This window comes from Semicossyphus pulcher, unplaced genomic scaffold (assembly GCF_022749685.1).
Source record: "Semicossyphus pulcher isolate SPU_LCO1_2020_fin unplaced genomic scaffold, fSemPul1.0.p SCAF_10, whole genome shotgun sequence".
Lineage (NCBI taxonomy): Eukaryota > Metazoa > Chordata > Actinopteri > Labriformes > Labridae > Semicossyphus > Semicossyphus pulcher.
In genome coordinates this window covers 21,327,387-21,344,494 of record NW_027211604.1, presented here as the reverse complement: position 1 = coordinate 21,344,494, position 17,108 = coordinate 21,327,387, and positions in this window count along the sequence as shown.

Genomic DNA, 17,108 nt, shown 5'->3' with positions numbered 1-17,108 from the left:
CCTGTCCTGAGGCTACACGCTGGCAGGGCACAATGAAGACCGAGGAGTCAGATGGGGGTCAGTTTCCCAGCCAGCCAGGGAGGCCGGGACCTGAGACCTCCTCTGAGGGCGCCCATCTGACGCCTAATCCCCAGGAAATACAGGCAGGTTTCACCCCTCCTCCACCTCTGTCCCTCCACCCCTACATCCATCCATCCATCCATCCCTCCCTGCTTCTCCTTGCTAGCAGAAAAGCCCCGTAAATTCAAAGCATCTGTACGGGCAAGGGCCAATCCGAGGGCCGCCTTTCCCAGAGCCCGCGCAGATGAAATTTTATTCTTTGCACGAAAAACTTGCAGGGGGAGGGGGCGAAAAAACAGAAAATAAAGTAAAGCAAACAGAGGGGGAAGATCAAGGAGGAGAGGAGATGAGGGGTAAGGAGCTGGTCATCATAGATTCACTGTGTTCATGAGAAGAAAGTTATATTATGTTCTTTATGGCTGATAGTCCTGATAGCAGCTACAGTCTGCTTTAAACTGCCACTGATCTCTGACTTTTACTCTACCAGCTTTAATGCTGGTGTCAAACTTAAGAGAGGGTCAGTTGAGGGGTCTCAACTTGGTCTCAAAGAAGACCAACAAGCTTTTTGTTATTTAGAAGCTTTAGCACTTTCATTATGTCACAGAACTGGCATCGAAATGCAATATAATGACAAATTGGGACAACGCCTTTGAACCTGTTAACCTCCTTATGTTGGGAAACAAGCTCACCCAACTCCTCCTGATGTTAGAATGAGTTAATAAAAACCTAAATGCCTCTGCGGTGGAGCTGGTTTTTAAGCGGAGCAGGACATAAAGCCTCTGTGAAGTATATTTGTGATCGCGGTCGGCGTTTTGTTCCTCTCTGTGACAGTTAAACAGTAGCCTTCGGTTGTTTTTGGTCAGAGCGGGCTTCATGTGGTCGAGGACAAAGTTGCAGCGAGAAACTTGATAATTTCCAAGAACTGAAGAGATGGATTTACACATGAGAAAAAACAATGTTGGATTTGACCTTGTGTGACCCAAAGAGAAACCGTGGAATCTGGGCTTTAATTAGACCAGATCCAAGCAGAAGGAGTCATTTATTGTGTCACATGTTTGTACAAAGAAAAAACAGTGAATCCTTCTTTCTCAAACGTTTTCTATTTACTTCCTTCTTCAATTGGTTTTTTTTTGGTGCTCGTCAGTTTGGCAAAAAAATAGACTGAACTGGGCCAAGGACACTGAAGCTGTCTACAAGAAGGGCCTGAGACGCCTCTTCTTCCCGAGGAGGCCGAGGTGCTTTAACATCTGCAGGACGATGCAAAGGATGTTCTGAGTCTGTGGTGGCTAGTGACCGAACAAACTGATCCGCAACTCCAGTGACGTTGTGGGGGTGGAGCTGGACTCTCTAACAGTGGTGTCATGGAAGAGGATGCTGTCTAAGTTATGTGTCATCTTGGAAAATGTCTCCCACCCAATCTAAAATGTGCTGGTTAAGCACAGGAGCACGTTCAGTGACAGACTCATTCCCCCAAGATGCACCACAGGAAGTAATTCCTGACTGTGGCCATCAAACTCCTCCTGTTTGACACTCAGAGGGAGGACACTAATGTATATACATATTTGACATATTTTTACTCTATTTATAACTGTCACTGCAACTGTAACGCCCGAATTTCCCCTCCTAGTTTAATCTCTATTTAGGGATTCAGGGACATGGATTTTAGGGACGGCAAGTGTTCTGGTTTCCGTTTGTACTACGCTTGCATTCCGAGTACTATTGACCAAACACAGTCTGGTGGAGAGAAAAAGCAGACGTCGTAATGACATCCTGGTTCCCACCAGCGTCATCTGATGATGATTTAACTTCTTATTAATCTCTATAAACAGACATCTGCATGCTAACAGCTAACAATCTGTTCAAGATCAAGAATTCAACTTGAGATAAATTCCCTTGTCACGAAGCCGTTCAGCGTTTAGATTTCCCAACTTCCTCGAATGCATCATAAATGATCCGACTGTCCGTTCAACAAACAGCATTTTAAAAGTAGTTTTCTTCTCCTCTTGAGGACAGACCTGACAAAGCTTAATTTTTACTTTTTACTAATCTGCATCATGATGTTGAAATTTCAGCAAAGGTAATACCCGTTAATTAAAGTCAATCACAAGAAAAACTGTTTATTTTTCTGTAAACAATGCAGCACGCGGAAAAGGCATGTTCACCGTGTCCCAAAAGGCTATATCGTCGTCACACTATAGGCGACGGTATCTGAGAATGCCCCAGGATAAATAAAGTATTTCTGATTCTGATTATGGATGACTTATGATCCAAAAGAAAGCTCCTGCACTTCTCCTCATGACCTTAAATGAAACATTGTTATAACATTTCGCTTAATTTTTAAAAGGTGATTTCAATCGTGCTTCTTGGCTCACAGTTTCTTTTCCACCTTATTTTCCAAACATATTGCTGGACAGAATGTTGAATTTGGCTGCTTTAACAAAACACAAACATCCACAATCATATTTTTCTACCAGCAATGCCAACATTTTTAAAGTCCTTTAAACCTGCAAATGATTGGCCTCTACGTGACGCACTATTCTTTGGCAAAGTTTGGGTTCAAATTCACATGAGAAATATCAGTTTGTTTTCTGACTTTGCTTCTCGTCGCCAGTTTAAAGTGGGCAGACCTCTGTGGGAACGTCAGATGTTTGTAATGTTTGAATCAGAGTTTGCTTGGAAGATACATCTGCCATAAAAGATGATCAGCCTGAAGAGTCCTAAAGAAGTCGTTTTCACTGTCAAACTCCAATATTACCGTCTCTAAAAACACATGTATTATTCATCCACTTGGACATTAAAGACCCCTCCAGTGAAAATCCAGGGTTGATCCTTGTAAACATCTCCATGTGATGTTTTTCATGTAGACATATCAGGGACAACATAAGCAGTCATCTCCATGGCTGGGCCTGTCTGCTTTTAAACTGCAGTGTACCAAGGACAGGCTGAACAACACGTTTTCAGATTGGCAGGTTTGAGACGTCACAGACCTAAGGAGCCAATCCCGTTAATGGACGGGGTGACGCTATCATTATCATTATGTGCAACCTATGGCCACCACTTTGCCGATGCGCGAGCCAGCTGTAACAGCCATCGTAATTTCTGCAAACTCACTACTGACTACTAACGTTAACGTTACTACTAATTACTACATTTCAAGCTAGCTAAGTTTCAACAAGTTGCCTCTAAACGATGGCAGAGACTTGTTTTGTTTTCACAACAGAGGGGGTGGGGCCTATGCAGATTTGGGAATTTTTAATGATGTTTGGTTTTGTGTTTTTGTGTATTTTTTCTTACCTAGGTTGTCTAAATGTTTTTTTGAGTATTTAGAAACTACTTTTTTAATTTAGTTTGCTTTGATTATTGGAGTTTGCATGTTCTCCCTGTGCATGCGTGGGTTTCCTCCGGCTTCCTCCCACAGTCAAAAGACATGCTCGTTAGGTTCACTGGTGATTCTAAATTCCCCGTAGGTGTGAATGTGAGCGTGAAAGGTTGGTCTATGTGTCAGCCTTGTGATTGACTGGCGATCAGTCCAGCCTCTCGCCCAAAGACAGCTGTCGTGGTCTCGACCTCCAGGTGTATGAGGCCGTGCAAGCTCGTTTAGTTTGGGCGAGAGGTTTTGGAATCTTTCTGGTTGGATATTTTTAAAATTGGGCTTGGGCTTAAGGTTTGGATGGTTAATAATAAAAAAGTTGAAGGTTAGTTGCAGGTCTGTGGTTGAATGCAAACTTCACTTCCACCTGGCTGTAAAGCACAAATGAATCCCTCCAACCTGACCTCAATGACCTTACTTTTTCACCTCACTACATAGAGTGAAATCTTCTTGAAAAAATGCACTAAATACAAAGAATGTGCTTCAGAATCAGTGAATGTAAGCACATTTCCTAGAAAGACTGGTCTGGCATTTCAACAGGTTGCTCAAAAGAAAGCTAGTCTGCACTCCTACGGCCGACCATGAGCCTGTGTCCCTTAATCCCATGATCCACAACCATTAAACATGGCTAAAGACGGGATATCCACATCTACAAACACTGGGAGGGAGTGCCACCGCCTCCTCTGTGCCACCTTTGGTCCACCTGTCTTCACTGTACCTGAGAGTCTCTGATTCTGGTGTCAGGAGATAAACCAGTCTGGACAAGAAGGGCCGCTGCCTCTGATGTTCGCCTGCCACCTCGAAAGGGTTAAATCAGACCCCAGGCTGGTCACATCGCACTGTTGGTCCATTTAGTGCAGGAAACCTGATAGTTTGGTTCCTTTTGATGGCCTGATTCCCAGGCTTAGGAGAATAAATTAAACGCAATCCCCGCCTCGGCCTCAGCTGCAGCGGCAGGGCATGCTGATTTAGGATTTTCATCTGGGGAGCTTTTCTCTCCCTTCCTGCTCCCCTCCTCTCCCAACCCCCCCTCATACCGAGGAATATGGTGAATATGCTTTAAAAAATGGCTTTTGTGAGGCCTCGGTGCAGCTGTCAGTCACAGAGACGACGAAGAAGAAGAGGGGTGTAACATGAAGAGAAAATACAGATAAAGATGGAGATGTGTGACCGAGTGGCTCAAGAGTCTGAGATTCAGAATATTCAGTCCTGATCCTCGATGCCCCGTCGCAGCGAGACAGGCTTTATTAGAGCCAGCAGTCTTATGGACGAGGGGCGATGACAAGCCTGTGATGTGTGTTTAGACTACTGATCTGTGAGTCTGTGTCACTGTGAGTGATGATAAAACAAGAACGCATCCTTGTTGTTAAGTTAATGTTAAAAAGCTGCATGTGTTCTGCTTCTGTAGCCTCACAGCTGAGACTGAAAGAGGCTGACTAAGAATATGAGCTCTGAGGACTTTACATTCTGCATTTGTTTAAGTTAATGTCTTACTTTCTTGAGATCATGACATATGTGACAGCTTATATTGGTATTAAGTCGCTCACACTTTGCTTGGGACAAATACAGACAAAAATCTGAGGATGAATCGATACTGACCGCAAACAGGCAATCAAGTGCAGATACAACAAAGCGATACTGACACATGATGTTACAGAGGAGAGAAAATGTCGTGCCATATTGGGACAGATGTCACAAAGGAGAGGAGAAAAATCCCTAAATTAACTTCAGTTTTTTATTATTATTCATTATAAGTTTGGTTTATTTGTGAGCTTTCACCAGGAATTGGAAAGATGCTGTTTGAGTTGCATGGTGGGAAATGTAGTCCAATATTTTTGCAGCTTGATGCAATTTAAAGTTAGCATATTTCTATCCTCTACACTAGGGATGCACGATATTATCGGCACGTTATCAGTATCAGTATCTGCCACTTATGGCATGAAAATGATGTATCGGCATCGGCAGATATGTCATTTTTCTGCCGATATTTTCTGCCGATAAAACAGCGCTTTAATTTTGCCTAAATGCTCGATGATTACCTAAAAATATTACAGTTTTATTTGAAAGAAAATATTACATACAAATAAATATGGCATTTTGCACATCACCTAATATGAAGTACTTTTCTTATATTGGCCAGTGAATGTGTACAATTTAAAAAGCAATGTATTGTGTTATTCCTGCATCTGCCAGTGAGCCACTACAATAAGAGTAGGCATGATATCAATTCCACTACCGGGGAGACAGGGAAAAAAACATGAGCCTGTATCGAAATCGGCAATCGGCAAAAAGGGTTGAAAACTATCGGCATATCAGGTATATCGTGCATCCCCACTCTACATCTTTCAACTTTTTAAAATTCATGCTTAATTCTTTCCACTGCATGCATCCAAACTGTGTTAAAGTGAAACACCAAAACACTGCATTTCATATCTTATAATATAATAACACGTTTTTTGATAATACAAAATTACTCAAGTATGGAGGCCTATCCACCTTGGGTTTCTGTACGTTTTAAATAAATATACCACGACACAATATCCATCTGTTTTAGCACATTGAGAATGGGTGGGAACGCTCTGATACTGACTGTCCTACTGACAGGTGTTGTCAGGGCCTGCTGTGTTGATGAAAAAGCCAAAAAGAGAAATGAATTACAAAACATTATTAAAAGTTTAGTTCTTCCTTATGGACAAAAACAGCACCGCTTTCCAACATCTCAGCAAGGTTCATCGCTCAATACAGTTAATCTGTCATGTTTAATACTAAAAGAGAGTTGATTCTTGTACAAGAAAAAGGAAGGTCCTTAATCTCATGTGTAATGGTCTTGAGCCGCCGCTTCCTGTGTGTTTCATCCGGAGGATATTTTGGTCAGCAGACAATATTTGGCTGAAATGTGGAGGCAGTTCTGTAATGCTTTGCAGTAAAGGGGTGAATCAAAAATAATTTATCATAAAGTCAAAGACCGACACGTTCAATTATGAATTTAAATGAGTCATGAAATTCACATTTCATGACTCATTTAAATTCATCAGTCTGTGGATAGAAACATCTTACTGTCTTTTGTCCATCTGTCAGCAGCAGACTCACACGGCCTGTGTGCTGCTCCTGTGTGATACACGGGTGTCGGTGGGTGGTCGCTGAACCGTCTTCGTCCACAGTTTGGTGAGCACTCAAACCGGAACACAGTTTCATTACAGCAGAATAAAGAGAAAGCAGTTCTGTCCACTGAGGACTTTGAGCCTTTGGCTTTTAGGAAAGTGCAAAGAATGCTGACCTTGTACATCCTGTTTTACTATCTTTCTTTTTCCTCTCTGTCTACTTATGATGCACTCGATGGGAACAGTTTAATAACCACAGGGTCAATGAAATGCGTTCAAAATACTCTGAATAATGTGAGTTAATTTGTTTGTGTGTGTATTTCTTCTTGGACATAAAGGGTTTTCATTCATTAGATGATAAAAGAGACCAGGAGCAGTTGATGATGGATCTTTCAGAATAAAATCACTCAATATTCCTATTAGAAATCTGTGGATGCTTAACTTCTCTCATAGCTTTGACTTTAAGATGTAATCCAGAGCTGTATTCATGTGCCAAAAAACATTTAAACACAAGTTTTTTTCCCATGTGAACAAATGCTCCTGTCTTCACACCCAGCTGGTTTCATGATTTTGCAACCAAAGGCCAAAGTTACAACCTGTGTTTTAACAAGACCAACAGTCTTACATCCTGATATTGTAACATACTATTTAACATACTAATTTTAATGCTTAAATATTATTATTGGTATCAACGACGTCAAGGTTGTCCTGAGGGTGGCACTATAGGAAAGGCTGTGGGGTCATTAACGTCATAAAGATTTACCTCATTGGAAGCACAGATCCATTTTCATGGAAAAGACTACGATGACATTTTGGCTCGTCATGGGTGCCTGTGGAAATTGTGTTTCCTCCTCAGGGCAGCATGAATGTGATGAGTTAGTATGTAATTTATTTTAATTTAAAGAATATTGGCATTTTGTCTTTATTTGATGATTGAAAGAGTGACAGGATATATGGGGAAATGAGAGTGGGGATGACATGCACCAAAGGGCCACAAGTCAGAGACGAACACGTGGCACCTGCTCTACTGACTGAGCTAAGCCAGCGCCCCAGTTACTCAGTAAATTGGAAAACACAGTTTGTCAGGGGTTAATTTTTCATATTGTAGATCAATGACTCTGCGATAGTGACTTCATTTGGAGCCAGAGTCTGCGCAGTAGAGATCAGAGGGTGGAGCGGCTGTAGCAACTTCCGCGAACCAAAACACACACTTAACTTACTGAAAAAAAATAACAGCAAAGATCCCACACGTCGGAGTGTTTAACAGCAGAACAGCCTCTTGTGTTGGTCAGAAGCAGACGTTCACAGATATGTAAACTTCAATGACTGTAGTGATTGTTTTAGTTACGTCTCCTCTCGCCGTTCCTCCTCCACTCTGCTAATCAGGAACAGATCGGCAGCAGGAGCCGTATTTGTCAACAGAGCTGTCAATCATCCTTTTTACAGCATCAAATAACTAATTAAAGCTGAAGTTGTCAGAAAAATGAACAGTTGGATGTAAATCAGCATGATAAGAACTTGGGAAAAATGTTTTTGGTGTGTATTTTGATTTTATAGTTTGACTCATGTCCCATCTGTTAACATGGAGGAGGCGGGCTTTGTGAGCTATACTGCAGCCAGTCAGCAGGGGGCGACAGAGAGGGTTTGGCTTCACTTTTAGGGAGCTGTCATGTCGTCCATCTTTTTATATATGTTCTAGATACAGTGAATATCAGCAGCAAATTTCACAGAAATACAGATTTCTAGAACTCCCTCTGGCTTTGAACACAGCGTTGAGAGAGTTGCATGCATATTGGGCCATGTGCAAGAACCAGTGTTATGAATAGACTTTCTCTGAAGAACATATAATAGATTTAGGAGAACTTGTTCACCAAAGTTCACATATTTGCTTTGACGAATTTTCTCTTATGTAGGAGCAAAATTCACACATGGTCCAGACGTGTTGTACAGGTCATGAACTGACAGTCAGGCACTTCTTTTGACCTGAAATTACAATATCTTAATTTGAATATTTCTAGTGTTTGAATTAACTTTATTTACCTAAAATAAAATATCAAGAGTTAAAGCGAAAGTAGTGTTTTCCTCAATCTCGGCTGAGTTGTGAGGAAAGGTTTACGACGGCCGAACAAACAAAGAAAAGGTTGATAAGTACACAAAATGAAACTTCAAATAATAGAAACAAATTTGACGTTAAGATGAAGACAAACCTTCAGTGAGGACGCTGTTTGTAAGAGTGAGGTCCAAAAAACACACCTGCAGTTACCGCCTTTCACCACAGGTGCCGCCAAAGACAATAAAACTGAGATCTCCGAGTGCTATTTTAAACGATGGTCAACAACAATGATAAGCGGTGAATGTCTCCTTGTGGGAACGAACAGAAGGTCAGTGAATGCATCACTGGACGGCTGTAAATTGCTTTTATTGGTCTTGCTGAGGTCTTAGGGTTAGACTGAGGTTATTCAAGTCTCCAGACACACTCAAATTCACACATGAGATATACGCACACAAGATCTTAGTCACCTCTTGTACACACACACACACACACACACACACACACACACACACACACTCACGTACACACTCACACACACAGGCTCTACCTCTTTGTCTGTGGGGTTAATCTGAGGGCCAGATCAAAGGGTCAGGTCCAGGAGATAAACTCCGGCCCTGGAGGTTCCAGCCCCCTTCTCTCTGTATATCTGCAAATCATTAAGCTCAAGGTGATTCACGGCAGCTCACCGAGTAGCCCCGGAGGATTCTGGGCCAGATAGATGAGGATTTGTCCGAGCCGTCGCTGTCGACCCCGCTGCCACTCATGCTGACGTTACTCTGTCGCTCGGCTTTAAGCCTCTGCATGCTCTGAAGCAGACATGAGAGCCACTCAAGTCACCCCTGGAGATAAAAGACCCTTCACCCCTGACAGGATGGGATCTTGTGCTGAAAACACACAAATTATACTCTCGGCCTGCTTTGTATGAAGGATCTCTGAGGAGGAATCCTTTTGAAAGGGCCAAATATTCAGCCCGGTTCAATGTCTGCAGGGTTTATTAAGCAGAAAATTTTCAATGGGAAGCAAAAGGCCGTGCTTGTTCCTGCTTGAATTGGAATACACTTCTAACAATGTGGACAGGGGCGGATGAATGGGCACATGTGTCATCGCTGCTGACACGCTAAATGAAGGGTATCAAAGCATGGAGGTTTGGCATGGAGGGAGGGCCAGAATGAGCGAGAGAGGAGAAGAAAGACGCAGAAGGAGAGGCGAAGGAGAGGAAAGAAGAAGGAAAGAAGAAGAGAATCAGTTAGAAGAAAGGGGCACATCTGCGAGGAACCAGCAGCTGGGAAACGTTTTCAACAAACACAAGACAAATATCTATTAGCATGTTTCAGAAGACGACTTGCAACCACAGCCTCTTGCCTTCTTTGCTAATTTACTTAATGACGTTTCAGTAAGGTGGAGACACAAACAAATGCGTTATGAACGTTATTGTTCATATGCTTAGCTATGCACTACGCGTGTTACTAGAGGATACCTCTAGAGGGCACAACCATATGGGCAGAATGGAAACAGAAATGGCGACAGTCGAAGAGGTTACTATTATGTTCATTCTGAGATCATGGCAGAAAAAGCGACAGCTTTTGTGTGTTTTGTGGACAGAACACGGCATCAGCACAATCCCTACTCTGTTTCTCCAACATTTTCCTCTGTTCACGTCCTTTGCTGCTTGTAGTGCGATTGGATTGGTTGGTTTGCATTGTTGCAAGTCTGACTGAATGCCTAGGAGAGAACAAACAGAGCCTCTAAGCTAGCCTCTAGAAACAGAAAGTTTCACAGACGGCTAATTCGATGAGTGGGGATGCTAATTGCTAACATGGTGGGAACATTGTGTTCCCGGAGATGGAGGATAATGAGGAACATGAAGAATGTCTAAATAAGCTGCATTATAACTGTAAGTTAGCGTTGTTAGCTGAAAGTTAGCTACTTTTGTTATGTGCTGTGTCTGTGATGTTAGCTACAGCTGGCAGGCAGCAGCTAGCTAACAGGAGTTGTGTAGTGCTGTTTCCATTATAATTCTGCTGTATCATTAAGTATTTTACTCTAGCCATGCTGCAGTTGTTTTTTGTAAATCCACAGATGCTTTTTTGACATGACTTTGATTTGGATTGTTAGCGGTAGATTTTTGGTACTTTTTGTAAGCTTGAATTGAATTGTGCTTGCGCTGTACATTTATCATTCTCAAATATTATCATTTAACGTGCATTTTAATTACATATGCGGGATTATTGAATCTCGTTTTCCGTATAAACATTATTTGTTATTGTTGATGCGTCCAAAATCATTAGCACCTGCTTTAAATAACACTTTAGCTCCCCCAAAGATAATTCTCTGGCACTGCTTCTGGCTCCATGTATGATTGTGACAGCCGTGTAGGTCGGGTGTGGGGGGGTCGGCCTCCGGCTAATTGGGATCCCAACCTTCTTTAGAGGAAGGAAAGGGCTCCCACCTCAGAGCTTTGACACCTTTAAAAGGAGACAGGTGACGCCAAGGTGCCCCCCACCCAAGAAGAGAGCAAAGGTGGGACGAGGGGGACAGAAGAAGAAGAAGGGTGGAGGTAGCATGAGGGTGCACCTCGGGGCGAGCTTTGGCGCCATGACTCAGGTTAGTCTCTGTGTTTGTGTGAATGTTGCTTTATCTGTGTTTGATGTGTGTGTGTCTGTCGGCCTGTATTCATGCAAATACGTGTGGAAGCCTGCACACTTCGCACACAGGGAGGTGAGTGTGTGTTCTCTGTGTCTGACTGTGTGTTGCTCATTCCAGGTATTCAGCAGGGTGTGTAACAGGGTGTGACCACTGCACGAAACACTGGCAACAATAACAATCTGTTTCAAAATTTCTTAGAGGTGAATTATAACGCCTTCTAAAGGTGGTTTGATGAAATACACAGAATATTGCCGACACGTCTTTAAATAGTTTACGTAGGCGTTGTAAACATGTGAAGAGCCGTTTAAAACTAGAAGGACCAGACAAACCACACGTAACGATTGTTTCAACCAACTTTCACATATTTTTTAACCTTTGACAAATAAGGAGCATAAACCTTAAGACCATTTAAAAACATGAGACAGCACATTAAATGAAATCCCACGTCCCACGCACATTACAAATGTTGATTACTGCTGCATGCAATGAGGGAGAAGGAGGAGATTCCTTGGGAGGATTTTTACAAGGTAATTAAACATATTTTTCAGAAAAAACACAATTTATTATTTCAAGCAGAGCATTTTATATGTGTTAAAACATGACTGGAGCTGCTCTTTGACGTTTTTCGAAACTTGTAGTTTCACATTAACCATGTGTGAGATGGGAAGAAAACATACATTTCCTTGTGCGTCTGAATGAGACACCAACGGGGTATGGCAAAAGCCCTCAGTGGCATAACGAGAAGCACAATGTGCGTGAGCTGTAAACTAACAGCTTCATATACACACACGTGGCGCTGTTCCACCCTGCCGGCTCTGCTGTTTTCACAGACGTCGTTTCGCCTCTGTTATTACCTCCAGTGCTGGCTCAGAGGCGAAACGACTTCGCCCCACCATTATGCCTCCGTGCGTTTTACATAGAAGATGGAACATAACAGAGGCGTAAAAACCCTGCATTGAACTGACAGTGTAAAAGGGGCTAGAGACAGACAACCTTTCACACTCACACCTTCGGCCAATTTTGGATGAGAACTCGTGGGTTTCAAATAATTTCAATCGTTAGTAAAATTTAGTAATGTAAACATGTGTGCTACTAACATACTGAATGGTACAGATGAAAACAGTCAAAGATGTATCCCAACAATTTAACTGCATGTAAAGTTGCTCAACCTAAATAAGCTAGTAACCAGCTAGCATTAATCTTTACCTTATTGATTCAAAGCCCTGGCTTCTGTAGCGCAGCACCTTTCCTTATCAGTGTGATTATTGTGCTTACAGGTGTAGTGCTGCTGGAACACACTGGAATTATGCTCTGGTGCATTTTTTCAACATGTGAGGAAATATTTGTATTTCATATAATTGAGCTGAAATTCATGTGAATTTCTGTTTTTTTTCTGTACTTAAATTGTCTCGTGCATTCTGCTAGATAAACATCTAGCAGTTGTAGATGTAGCAAATCAAATATTGTTTACATATTTTCTAACAAGAACAAGTTGCGAAACTGGATCTTAAGACTTAAGATTAACAGCTTAAATTATCACCCACTATCATTTAATCTGCCCGACTATCTAAGCCATTTAATCCAGACTGGCACAGACCTGTCTAATTTGGTCCAAAAGGTTGTTGCATGATTCAATTCTTTAATATGTTGTAATTAATAAACTAATCCACTTAGGCCTAAAGTGTAACTAGATCGAAATGTGTCAATGCCAGCGTGACTAAAATGTGTTACGTACACACTGTTTGTTTTCATAGTGTCCTTCTCATAAGAAAGGGATTTCTACTATTGATTTAATCGTGTTCCCACGCCTTGAAATCATTTTTATTTCAGAAGATGAACATTATTAAAAGATTTACCTCCTCCAAGTAGAATATTGTCAAAAAGCTGGAGCCCCTTTGCAGATTACATCTTTCAGCATTTGGTTGGCGTTAGGCGGGTGTTCACTTTCAAACACTGGGTGTGACCTTAAATCCACGCAGCCGCTCTGACGCCGCCGTCCTCAGCCAGCTGATCTCCTGAAACATCAGAGGCCAGGAGGCGGACGGCAACAGATGGAGAGAAAAGTGGAGGACGGTACAGGGGCACTGCTGTTGCATCACCGGGCCCCATTAGCATCATGGTGACCTATTACAGAGACGGCTGTGGTTACGATTAGCTGGATAACACGCTGAGATTATCTATTCAAGACCAAATGAATCAAATTTATTTGTGTATACAAATTAATTTAATTCCATATACATTTTATCAACGCCAACTCTAAACTATTAACTATTTAAGTAATTTTACAACAACTGTAGAGATATTCACTTGTTTTAGGTTTAATTGTCAAAGAAACATCACAAATCAACACGTGTGGCAGATATTTGTGCCATGCACATGGAAAAGGTTGCAAAAAGCAACTCTCAGAGAGATAATCAAGAAGCTTTTCACAGAGTTGACCTGTCAATCACACTCAGCACAGTGAACAAGCTTGTGTAATACAGCTGTGGTCATTAAATGCAATAGTCCCCTCACTTATGGTCAAAACTAAGACTAAAACAAATTTACATTAAATTACATAAAACACTCTAAATGTCCTCTAAATACACCCATTACCGACAAACACATGAAGTAACATGAACATGTTCATAACACATGAAACAACTTAAAGAGCAGCTCCAGTTTGTTTTAACACATATAAAATGCTCTGCTTGTAATAATAAATTGACGCAAAATACGTTTAATTATCTTGTAAAAATACTCCCGAGGCATCTCGTCCTTCTCCCTCATTAAAAATTCCTGAATCTGCATAGTCCCCGTCCACTATGCACATTTCCAACCACCCCCTCCAACATGAAACAAAGCACGTCTCTGACATCGTTTAGAGGCAACTTGTTGAAACTTAGCTGGCTTGAAATGTAGTAATCAGTAGTAGTAACGTTAATGTTTGTAGTCAGTAGTGAGTAAGCAAACATTACGGTGACGGTTACAGATGATGGTTACAGCTGAAGTGGTTGCCATAGGATACACATAATGATATGCATAGCGTCACCCCGTCCATTAACGGGATTGGCTCCTTAGGTTTGTGACGTCACAAACCTGCCAATCTGAAAACGTGTTGTTCAGCCTGTCCTTGGTACACTGCAGTTTAAAAGCAGACAGGCCCAGCCATGGAGATGACTGCTGATGTTGTCCCTGATATGTCTTGTAGCACATGAAGAACACCACATGGAGATGTTTACAAGGTTAAACACTTGATTTTCACTGAAGGGGGGCTTTAACGAAACTACACATTCAATCCAGCACATGGCATGATGGGAAATTAAGGCATTTTGGCCGTTGCTACAATACCTTACATAAAGAAAATAAGAGATAATAAAAAGGTGATCCCTTGATGTTCATTCCAATTTATTCATCAGTTTTAATTATAAGAGGGACTGGAGCCTATCCCAGCTGTCATTGGGTGAGAGGCGGGGTACACCCTAGACTAACTGCCAGTCAACCACAGGGCTGACCACACCCACACCTATGGGCAATGTAGAGTCACCAATGAACCTAACAAGCATGTCTTTGGACTGTGGGAGGAAGCCGGAGTACCTGGAGTGTTAATTCACTGCTTCCGCTTCAGGTACGAGCAGGACTGCTGTTTATGGTTTAGGTATTTTCTTGTCTTGTTTCAAAGGTAGATTGTAGATCATTCTTTCTTGTAATGTGGTTTGAAAGCCGTCGAGTGGTAGACTATGATTCATTGTGGTGTTGAAAGATGAAACATTATTATTCCTCAGGGCGAAAATACAAGAGCGGTAGTTACATTTATATTAATGTGTCCTCCTCAACGTGTAACCAGTGATTTTGTGGTTTGTGCGGCAGGTGAAGTCTTGAAATTGGCAGATGAGGTTTGGAATCAGCAGATTATCAGAGCGGCTAATGCTTTCAGCCTGCGGCTAAAGATTTAAGCACGTCAACCATCTTCGTGGGTAAAAAACACCTGTATTAAAACAAACAACAACTACTTGTGATCATCTCCGCCTTTGCTCAGTGTTTATGGCCGTATACCATCATTAAAACCAAAAAACGACATGAGCACTATAGAAAAAAATGTTACTAGCATGAAAGAAGTGTCAGATTTATCTCCACATGGACCAAATAAGAGAATCGAGCAGTATAATGGGCTTCATCTGGATGCAAAGCTCTTAGATCTGGCATCTTACATATTAATATCCTGAGTCTACTGGCAGCAGCAGACGAGACGACGGCACATGTTCTGATGGGAAATGCAAATTTTGTGTAGACATGCTAGCTTATGAGATCATCCTCCAGTTAGACACAGAAAGGACAAACTGAATTTCAAATATTGTTTTTGTGATATTTGATTGTTTTATTTCTTTAGATTATCTAATCAAGATGTGAGTAAAGCCATGACGGGAATAATGATGCAAGAAACATTACTCATTGTTCATCATGATACATAAACGATTGTTGCAGTCCACATTTGCTCGACAAAAAGTGCCACAGAAGAATGACAGGCTGTAACCGAGACATCTATGAGATTGCCTTCATCGATCACTCGACAAAATACTGACATCCTCACGATGAAAAAAACAAACTTCCAGATCTTCACCTCTGTGTGAAACATAAATCCAACACCTGTGCTTAAAGAAGAGTTTTAAAATGCAGAACATCTCAGCCAAGCTTTGCCCTGATGCTACGTAAGTCCTGACCTGTCAGCTCATCCATCCTGCGACATCCTGAGATGTTTCAGGCTTAGGAGGATGGTGTGATGGAGAGAGGAATAATTGTTTATCTTGCTTTTATTTGGAGCAACCTGACGAAGGTAAGTCTAATATCCACTCTCCCTTAAAGGGATAGTTTGGGTATTATGAACAGACTGTACTTATATAGCTCTCTTCTAGTCTTCCGACCACTCAAAGCTGCTTTTACACTACATGTCACACTCACCCATTCACACAATGGGGTTCAGTGTCTTGGCCAAAGACACTTCGACATGTGACAGTAGCAGTCAGGGATTGAACCCACAACCTTCCAATTGAGAGACGACCGACTCAGGTTTTGAAGTGGGGTTGTATGAGGTATTTATCTGACGAATGTCATTTTGTCGTTTCCACAATATTGTATTTTATATGTGGTCTCTACTACTAAATGCAGCTGATCCGATACCGTGCTTGAATGCGTGGGTATACAGGGCCCTTGTGCAGAGTCTAAAAAAATAATGTAAAACTGAAATGTTTGTTTATATGTAGAACTCTTGGCTGAAGCATGTGGTACTCGCGACTCCGTCTGCAGTGGTGCTTAGCTTAGCTTCCGTGTGGGTACTGAGCCGGCTCCTCATAACAGGGGCCATACTATCTGTTATCTACAGTATGTAGTACACTTACTATTGATAAGTACCTCATACAACCCCACTTCAAAAAACCTGAACTATCCCTTTAAGCTCTGTTTTGGTCTCAACCAACTCCTAAGAAAAATATCTGGCACCTTAGATACTAAATGCCAGAGATGTGGACTTGAGACTTGGTGATTTTGACTTGAGTCGACTCGAGTCACTGTTTTGATGACTTGCGAATTGACAAAAAATATATGACTTGAGACTTGACTTGACTTGAGGCATGATGACTCGGATGACTTGAGTGTGTTCATAAGTTTGAATTTTCTAAAATTCAATGTTGTCAAGTTTCTAATTATCAAGTATGTACGCAGCGCAAACTGCATCATGATTGGACAACTCCAAAAGCTCCCTGTATGTGATTATCATGATTGGATGACTTGCTGTCAGTCAAACTCCTCGCTATGGCAACATGCAACATCAAATCCCCCCGCTACCTGATGTTTTTTCCCAGAAGAGAAACCTCATCAGTCGTACTATACGGTCTCAGAGCAG